Genomic DNA, 6014 nt, shown 5'->3' on the forward strand with positions numbered 1-6014 from the left:
TGACTTTTAACTCTCAGTTGACTTTTAACTCTCAGTTGACGTTAACTCTCACTTGATGTTAACTCTCACTTGATATTAACTCTCACTTGATATTAACTCTCACTTGATATTAACTCTCACTTGATATTAACTCTCACTTGATATTAACTCCCACTTGACGTTAACTCACAATTGACAATTAAGTTTTTGACAGCTTTAAAATATTACTCAATCATTATCATTTACTTTCTTTATCAGAAATATAGTAGTTTATTGTAAATATTAAAATTTGCTGATTTTTTTTTGAATTATGATTGCACTGAATTGGATAAACATGTTCTCAGTCTCTACCTTCTTTGCTACTGACTTTGTTGATCGTATGTTCAAATAATGTTTGTTGAAATGTTCAAATAATGTTGATTTTTAAATGTGAATGGCCATCTAATTTTTATTCTAAAATTAATGAAATTCAAGGAATTTATAAAAAAATTGGAAGAAAATGTCCACGCATATTGGATGCAATGTGTAAGTTTTGTTTCTGTCTGCGGTTATGGCGATGTGACAAGCTTCTGTCAGGCCTGTTGTTTATTACTTCACGGTTTTCAAACTAGTATGCTTCTCCACATAGGACACCAATGCCAATTTCACGACCAAACAACGCTGCACATCCAATGAACTAGTGCTTCCAATTTTATGCGAACCAGTAAAATTATTTTATTTTACTGTAGATGCATTAATCATTCATTTAAATTTTAAACTCTCTATTTTCACTAATAAGAAGAGTCTGCTAAATTTAATTCGTGTGACCTTGTCAAATTACAATAGAACTTGTATACTGACAAGGCATCAATTTGGTGTCTCTCTGAAGTTCAAGCTCAAATCTGGCAAGGTATCAATTGCCTTTGATTCCTTCGTGAAGTACTGTACTGGCACATTCATGAATTTAGAATCCAAGTGGAAATGCACATAATTCTCGTTCGACGTTGCTAAGATACACACTACTGTACCATATATATCTATGGGCTTTGCGCAAGCTGCTTCAAAATGCTGCTCGAAAAGCTGGTGAAAAAGTTAAAGTTAATGCTAAAGAAACTGTACAAACTCAACTTTGAAGTAATCTGAGCAACCAAATTTATATATGTTGCACGTGTAGGTTTAATCTTTTTACACTGTTCATGGGAGTCTCAACAACTAATCGTAAAGTACAGTTTTCCTGATGTATGCCAGGCAGTGAAAATGCCTGGATGGCCTGCCCCTCGAGAATAGTGAAATTAAAATGCCAGTGAAAATAAATGCTTTTACATTATTTTTTTACTATGTTTGCCATTGATTTGACAAATTTAAATAATATTTGTTGTATTCAAGGTGCATACGTGGTTGTATTTAAAATAAAGCTGAAAGCTGTTTTCATTTGATATATACTATTTCAGTATATTTGTGAAATGTACACATTTCTTGTCATTTGTATCTGATGTGCTGATTTTCATTATTAATTACTTATTCTAATTTGCTTGTGGTGCAGAAATTGACCAATACAAACAGAGCTCTGTCAGTATTGGATTTCTATCTCTATCGGTCACTTTGATTAGTTATGAGACCAGTGAGAACTATGTCTCTTCGATTGGTTGTATAATTGACCAATGACATGTTATTTTCTATGATTGTTAGGTAATCTGTCATTATTTTCTATTGGATTTCTCAGTGATTGGTACTATTTTGAAAGGTACACAGACTGCATATTTAATTAGGTAATCAAAATAGATTTTTATAGTGACAAAAAATGGTAGTAATGACGAAATTTATACAAATTTCTGATGATACCATGGAGAAATAGTCCAAAGTATTTGTGTTCATTGTATAAATTACGGTAGAAGTGGTATATTTCTCATAGTTTTGACGAATGTCTTCACTATAGTTGATTTGATAATGTGTAACTGATCAAGTAATAGCGATGTTTCAACCATCTGATATGTTGATATGTTAACATTATGGAGATTGCACAGACCATATCAATGTTAGGCAAATTTGTGTGCATGTCATTAAGGTCCATTAACTGGATATGTTAATGAGATATTGTGTGTATCTGTTCTTGCTTGTCTCATTTTTTATTTCGATTTTGTTGTTAGATTGTCTTTCATATTGTACGTGCGTTGCACCACATTTTAAACAGTTAGTCTGCATAAATTTGCATACACTAGATAAATTCTATTCTTGTATCCAATCTGACATCCTGTAGCCGTACATTTTGAATTCTGCATTACTGTATTCTTGCTCGGAATTTATTTTTGCTGGAGAAACAAATCTATGATAATGAAATCTACTTTCGATAAAAAATAAACCAAGATGTTGTTTTCCACAGTTGTGGTCGTCGCTGTTGCCATCAACAATACAGCATGGATTTTTTTTCTTCGAACAAACTAGTTTACGCTCGTATTTGTTGCATGGAACCCATATTAAACAGTACATGTATCGACGCCCACCACCCTTTAGTAGCATTTTGACAAACTTCCAAATAACCCTACTTGGGTTGTAGGTACTGTCATTGATGTATTGGTCAAACCTGGAATCTAGTGTAGTAGTATTTGCTGTAAATGGTTGCTGCATGCTGTTTAAGAATACAAAGTAGAGGCATATAGAATATGGCCATAATGTATTAATAGAAGGAAGTACAATTGGTTTGTTCCTCACTTTTTGATACATACTCTTTTTGTTCATTAATTTCAAACCAGATCTAAATTTGGTTTCAAATGTGTGTTACCGTAGTAACTGTTGAGTTCTTGCATTGATTTTGTTGGTTAGTAAACTTGTGAGAATGTTATATCTATTATGAGTTTTTATGTACCGGTAGTATGAAGATTTTTTGTTTCTTGTCCTTGTTCCTTCCCATTGTAAATACATCTCAATAGAGACTTGAAATTTGAGGACATTTTTATGTTAAGATAAATTTACTGTAGTTATTATTAGTATGTATTCTAGATATTTCAATAAATGGCATGCATTGTTCATCAAATAAAAATGTAATCTTAGAATCTTTTACTGTTATGTCACATGTATGTAGGTCTGCTTGGTGTGAAATGACTTTGACAAATTGAACACTTAAGTAAACCCATTCAGTAGCCAGTATCTCAGTGTTGAGCAGCGTGGCTGCATGTTATGTGTGGAGGCAGAAATAGTGCAACCACAGTAGTAGACGCGTTTCCCAAAATAAGCATTGCGCGCCACCTAGTTGCACCACAATTTTGGGGCGCACAATGCTTATTTTGGGAAATGCGCCGGCGCATTCGGGTGGCACAGAGTATCGATTTTGATCCCCACACATACCTCGTACAACCCAGCTGATGCTGGTCAAGCTATCTCTGTGTAGGTACAGCCCAGCTGCTATGCTTACAGGTAGATGTGGCCATCACGACTTCTACAAGTAACCACTGTGGTTGCACTATTTCTGCCTCCACACATAACATCATGTAGCCACACTGCTCAACAATTCATGAATAACAGTCTCAATGTCTCTTCACATAGTAGTAGTCGTCACTACTACTACTACTTCATCACATACTACATTCATTTATGTAGCACTTAAAGCAGAAGGGTTGTCACCTGCGCACGTGCAGGAATTGAGTCCCAAGCGATGATAACACATACTAAAAACGCAAAGGCTCATGGGTAGACGATTGTTGTAAACAATGACACGCTATGGCCATCTGACGCATGCGCAGGTGATCACTCCCCCCGCTTTAACCATCATCTTACTTTCTCGGAATTATTCTATTTATTCATGGACTTCACTATTGGGAACTCACTTGGGACTATCCCAGGTTTAACCTTAGTTTGTTTATTTCCATTTTGCATTGTTTGTGGTTCATATTGAGTCCCCTTTAAAAAAAAAAAATGTTTTCGTATTTTTTTTCATTGGTAACAAAAAATAGCAAAATTTTGCTAAAAAAATATACTGTTCAAAGGATTACTGTAATATGTTTCTTATAGAGGGCGCACCCACACAAATGAAACATTTAAATCGCATGAATTCAATAAAATCCTCAAATTGTGAAGATTTCTAGCAGCAAAAATTAAGTGGTTTACAGTACCGGAATATATAGTGTTTTGTGAAGTATGTGTTCATTATTTTTAAGGGATCTCTATTGAAACTGCTGCTAAAAGTAATTTTATGCATTTGAAGTTTTTTCTCAAAAAACAAAACTGCTATAAAATCTGTATTAGACACCGCGGCTTCTACTAAAATGGTACAATGCAAGAGAGGGGATATGGCTTCTATTAAAGCATCTACACATATGAGAAATGGTGAACTTTTGGGTCTCAATTGTTCAAAAAGAATGGGTGTGACTTCTATTAGGGATGCGGCATCTAATACAGATTATATGGTAGTAGTACATAAGCAGAGAACATGCATATTTGTCATTCTTTGCTTAGAGAATTATGAAAAGTTGACACATTCCTGATTTCAGTTTTTTTCTCAATTATTGTAGCATTTAGAAACTGGTTATTTTCTTTTGGGGGTGGGTGATGCCAGGAAGTATATATGGTATTGCAGAAGTAGGAAAAGACCACTCCACCCTCAGCAAAAAAAACAAAACGGGGTGCCCCCCCATAACATCTGAAAATACAGTGACACCCCCAAAGAACTTGATTTTTTGTTATTAACTACTTGGTTTACCATAGATAAAGTTTTGTGACGTGTCTCCTGGTTCCTTCTCTCCTCCCTGATCTGGCGATATAGACATCCTGAATTGTCTCAGTTTCTTCATCTTAACAATCACTCCTGATTTCTTAAACAACAATTTTAGCAATCTCTGAATCATCATCCATAGAATGTGTTTATTTCTATCGATGGTCTGTGATTTCTTAATGTTCTCCACTATTTTTTTCTGCATCTCATCTCTCTCTGCTTTTTATAGAACATCACATGTGACAGTTCTGACTTTAGCTTGCTTCTTACCCTTCCTAGACAAACTGATGTTTAGATATCGTCATATCTGTTAGTTTACCATTTACAACAATGTCCAACCAGTTATAGTCTCTATATTCTTTCTCCTTCTTTTGTTGTGGTAGTGCAGGAGATAATGACATTTAAGAATTTGAAAATATACCATATACCAGGTTACGTTATTTACTGTTGTTTTGATATCTTTTCTTAAAGCGGGAGGCGCATGCATGGGAATTGAGTCCCAAGTGACGATAACAACACGCGCTAATAACGCAAAGGCTCGTGGATAGACGCTTGTTTGTAAATAATGACATGCAATCTCCTTCCCAGAGGCCTTTGCGCTCTACGCAATGATAAGTAACGCGTATCGAACTGTGCGGAATTCGAATGACATGCTATGGCCATCTGACGCATGCGCAGGGGACGACTTTAATAATAAATTGTATTTCATATATACCATATTCATTTTTCGCAACCTTCTTTGATATTATACATTATGAGGAGTTGAATTATTCTAAGAAGAAAACTATTTGAGTGCAAGCATTGATTATTTATTAATAATTAAACAAATACAATAAACTTTACATTTTGTGGAAAAATAAAAGTTTGAAATTTTGAAAGAAAGTTGTAAACTTCAATGTTTTTGTGCAATAAAAAATGTACAATAATCTGTAAATATTTTTTGCACACAACAAAATTGATTGACCCCCCCCCCAAGGCTATGGAAAAAAGGCCACCCCCTATTCAATTTCAAAATAGAATGTCCCTGTTTTTTACTAGTACCCCCCAGCTGCAGATAATAATGAATTCCTTAAAATTATATATTATTCACGAGCTCTACAGTATGCAAATTCAGGGTCAATGGAGCACAGTTGAATCTAAGGGCATAGTAAATTGCTCAAATATACTATATATATTTATTTTTTTATAAAAGCTGTGATTATTTTAACTGCAAAAAAGCAGTTCAAATAAAAAAAAACAGAAATATTCACAGAATAAACGTTGAGAGCGAAAAATGTTCTGTTCTATTATCTCATTAGACAAAATGTGAAATTTTATCGCCTTAAAGTTAATGAGTACTAAAATAAAATAA

General features: G+C 34.2%; 1 long non-coding RNA gene across 1 annotated transcript in view; it reads right to left on the reverse strand.

The window, feature by feature from the left end:
* LOC146734455 (uncharacterized) overlaps positions 1–6014 on the reverse strand; it is a 396802-nt gene that overhangs the window by 259413 nt on the left and 131375 nt on the right. The gene's annotated exons all lie outside the window — the stretch shown is intronic.

The sequence above is a fragment of the Saccoglossus kowalevskii genome, chromosome 14, assembly GCF_978046115.1.
Source record: "Saccoglossus kowalevskii chromosome 14, keSacKowa6.1, whole genome shotgun sequence".
Lineage (NCBI taxonomy): Eukaryota > Metazoa > Hemichordata > Enteropneusta > Harrimaniidae > Saccoglossus > Saccoglossus kowalevskii.